The sequence below is a fragment of the Nuphar pumila genome, chromosome 9, assembly GCF_984573655.1.
Source record: "Nuphar pumila chromosome 9, dmNupPumi1.hap1.1, whole genome shotgun sequence".
Classification (NCBI taxonomy): domain Eukaryota; kingdom Viridiplantae; phylum Streptophyta; class Magnoliopsida; order Nymphaeales; family Nymphaeaceae; genus Nuphar; species Nuphar pumila.
The window spans coordinates 13,426,926-13,431,179 of record NC_143257.1 but is presented as its reverse complement, the minus strand read 5'-3'; the positions used below and the strand labels follow the sequence as shown (position 1 = coordinate 13,431,179).

General features: G+C 37.9%; 1 non-coding gene across 1 annotated transcript; it reads right to left on the bottom strand.

Moving 5' to 3' along the window:
- Positions 1 to 211: 211 nt before the first annotated feature.
- TRNAE-CUC (transfer RNA glutamic acid (anticodon CUC)) lies at positions 212 to 284 on the bottom strand. Its single transcript has one exon. It is a non-coding gene; the product is annotated as a tRNA-Glu (tRNA).
- Between the last annotated feature and the right edge of the window lie 3,970 nt (positions 285 to 4,254).

Here is a 4,254-nt window from a genome sequence, read left to right as displayed (position 1 = left end):
TTTATCACTGCCTTCGGGCCTATAGAGTACAACACGTCGCTCACTAGGGAACGCCCCAACGAAATTCTTATATTGGTTCATATTCATAGGGTATGACTAAGTTTTTATGTTGGCTGTCACAGGCCTACCGCAACCCTCCTCCTTTATCTGGGCTTGGGACCGACAGTGGATAACTAAACAGTTATACACAGGCGGAGTTAAAAAATAAACATTCCGTTGCCGGGACTCGAACCCGGGTCTCTTGGGTGAGAGCCGAGTATCCTAACCAACTAGACTACAACGGAGAGATAAAAACACTTAATACAAAATATTTTTTTAGGAATTTCTGGTTTAACCACCCAACCTATAACAAAATTGTGTTTAACCTACTGTGTTTCAAAACTTTTTGAATGGACGTTTGTGTTTTCAACATATTGCTCACTGTATCACTTTTTTTGCTAAAGTTACTGATTTGACCTTAACTGTATTACAAATACAAAAAATCACATCAGTGTCATTTTAAAGACTCAGTTGAACTTGTTGAAGTTACTTATTTACCCTTAACTATAATAAAACTTCAAAAAATGACATTCAGTCACTTGAAAAAAAAGAAATGAGTACAATGCCATTTCAAAAAGTCAACTTGAGGCAAATGATAAAAAAAGACCCTACTTGGACGTGTCTAGGTTCAGGCCAGGATCCAACCAGACGTGAGTTAGGTAGAATCAAACAGGGTTCTAAAACCCTAGATACTTTGAACTCTTTAAGCATAAACTGGACACATTATTTTTTTTTTCACATTTGAAATAGTGATTAGTCGTCAAAACTTGCAAGCATTGGATTCCAACTCACTGGGTCCCCAATCTCTATTTCTTAATTTGGAGAGCAATCCGGCATCCTCAATATATTCACATTCAGAATATATGCAGTTATAGCATGGTCATCTAAATGCTTTAACCAAGGGAAATTAATAACCACACAACCGCAAGATAGATACATTGTATGCAAGCTCATAGATAAAGAACACACACACACAGATGATTGTCAAGATGTAGTATGATATTGATTTGTTCTCCCAACTGTACATTTGCATTTCGATGTGAACGTCGACAATCAACTGCATAACTTAACTGACAATTTCAGAATGACTTGCACCCAACCGTGCATCCTTGTCTGATTTCCAAAATGATAGTCCAACTAAACTACAAGCTGAAAGTTCTACAAGCACGCAAGCCATTAATCACTTCAAACAATTGCTTCCTTTTCTTATTTCCGCAGTCAAAACCCCAAGTTAAGTTTCTCAATTTCTTCCCAGGAGATTTTATCTATCTTCCAGTGGTTGCAGAATTATTAAACAAGATCACTAGATGTAACACCTCTCATTTAAGAGAGGCAGGTGGGGGAGGAGGTCCCTCCCTCTTCCCCACGTTGTTAGTGGGGAGAGGAAGGCGCCCCCACCTCCTACCAATTAAGAGGGTAACCCCCTCTCCCGCCACGTACTGTTAGTGGGGAGAGAGGGAAGAACCCCTCTTAATAAGAAAGGTTATGAGGGGGAAAACAGTCACACACCCATGGCTTATAAAAGCCATAGACCCTCTCTCTCTCTACCTCACTTGCAGTGAGAAAGATAGAGAGATTGTGTGAAAGAGAGAGAAAGAGAGGAAGGAGGAGGACAGTGGAAGAAGAAGGCAATGCGGAAGTTTGCATTTGACGACTGGTAGGTTTTCTTCCCAAGCTCTTTTTCCTTTTTTTTTTAGATTATGTTCATGGCACCGACAACCATGGAGGTAGCCGGTGACGGCAATGATTTTGTTAAGACCGACAACTACAATGGTTGCCGGCACCAATTTTATTTGTCAGGGTCGACTCGGTCTGGGCGTGCCCAGACCGAGTTTGGTCATATGAGACAAAATAGAGAACAAACGGTCAAAGCCGATTTTTTGTGACAGAAAAGGGAATAGGAACTCCCTGTCACAAACGGTCCAACGACTGACTTTGTCTAGGTTTTTTAGATCGAGCTCGGTCACCAGGGAGCCGAGTTTGGTAAGGGGCGTGATATGCCCATGTGAAGAAAGTTCGGGACTGACTAGTCTGGTCATAAAAGAAGAAAATATGCTTAAAGACTAACTTGGTCCGGGCTTGATCGAACCGAGTCAATAGGAGATCGGCCGGGATGTAGCCCAGGCTGGGTCAGTAAAGTCCACACACAGACAAACTCGGTCTCGGTGAGTTTTCAGACCCATTGCATGTTTAAGAAAAAAAGAAGAAGAAATGATATATATATATATATATATATATATATATATATATATATATATATATATATATATATATATATATATATATATATATATATATATATATATATATATATATATGTGTGTGTGTGTGTGTGTGTGTGTGTGTGTATTTAACCCACACAATTATGGAGAAAACAAAGATAAGGGGTATCTCGATTTTCTACCATAACGCAGATCCAATAGGACTCAAGTCAGACCAGACAGGGTAAGGATTGGATTTAGTTAGCGAATTTTGATCCAGTAGGATCAAACCAAAATAAAGCAAGTTGGATCCAGTTTGAATCCAATTCGGACTTAAACCTAAACTGTATCAGTTTGGTTTCATTTTTTGCACCAAAGCGGAGAACCAAGATCTGAATATGTTATATTGGATTGGGACCTAGCAAAGACTGGATCTTTATCCAGTTCAGATCCACAATAAATGGATTTGGATATGAATCCAAGTCAAAAAATCCATAACTAAATCAAGAAGGTTCAGGTTCAAATTAAACTTAGACTAGACTAGTTTGTAAGATCCATATACAAGTTGCATGTTAATGGGCGATAGTATTTTGGACAAAAATACATACAGAGAATGTCGAATTACATGCATGAGAATAAAATTGAGTACTTGAGGAAAGTCCTAGGAGTCCCTTCTTTCAGTAGTTTACTCGAAGCTTAAGTCAACTTAGCATTCCTGACTTAACCCCATAAATTTATGGAAGAGGCAATGGATGAAAATGGCTACCTGATGGCTGTCAGAGTGAGAGCCGACATAAGCATGGGCCGTCGATGATTTATTGATGTAGTATTACTACATCATCTACGTGCTTAGATTTTAGTGATATCAGAACACTTAAAAGAGTTTGAAAAACTTAGCTATGTTACAAAGAAAATAGTAAACTCGAGATAGTTCATGTGAGGAAGCAATGAGTTGCTTAATACATCATAGGGATTATGTTTCACACAACATTTGAGACTACACAACATTTGAGACTCTAGGCAAGCTAGGATGTAGTCTAAACCATGAACCTTGGGAAGCAGGTATAACTCTATAGTCTAACTTTTCAGCTAGCTATCAGTGTATCATCTTTTACTACAGCACCACGTGACTCCAGTAGGAATATAAAGAGTGGTTCATAGTTTGGCCAACACCATAGAATTGGGGTATTATACACGGATTAATACACCAAAAGTAGGCTATTACCGGTATAACTAATTTAGTACAGTAGTTAGCATCGAGAGGATGCTAACATATGAGTTTTGAGACGATTAATGAGGGAGATTTAAAAGAAATAAAAACGCATGTTATATTGTTATATGGTGTAAAAAACTAAACTAAGGCAAGGGGATTAGAGCCCATTACATTTGTAAGTTACAGTTTTTTGTTGTTTATAAATATTGTTTACTGAGTTGTAGACTCACCCATCTTTTTTATAATTACAACTACAGGTTCCAGGTGATTTATAAGAGACAAATCCAAGTCGCCACATTTCTAGTAGGTGTCATTAGGAGGCTAAATGGAGATGAGACTTTATTTTATGTTCTTACTTTATTGAACTTATGATATAAATGAATGATGTAGCCTAAGAAAGTTTTGAGTTATGAGACTATGATGTTAATTTAGAAAAAAAAATCATGCCATGTTTTTACTGTGCTCACTTTGTACTTTTTTCTCTAGCAAGTAATACCCACAAACCTGGACTCAAGAGATCCCAAATCAGGGTGTTACAAATTGGTATCAGAGCAAGTTGGCATAAAACTACATCATTCATCATAGGTTTAATAAAATACTAGGTCTCCAATAGATAAAAAATTATTATCTAGGGTCATTCTGTTGTTAGGAATGAACAATGGTAACCAATTAAATCGTATCGCCACTATGGTGTCATGTCTTACCTTGATAATGTTCTTAATGGGGCAAGTGGTTCGAGATATGGTAGAGGACCGGTTGGAAGATCCACCGATACCATCTCTGATGCGAGGAGGAAAACTA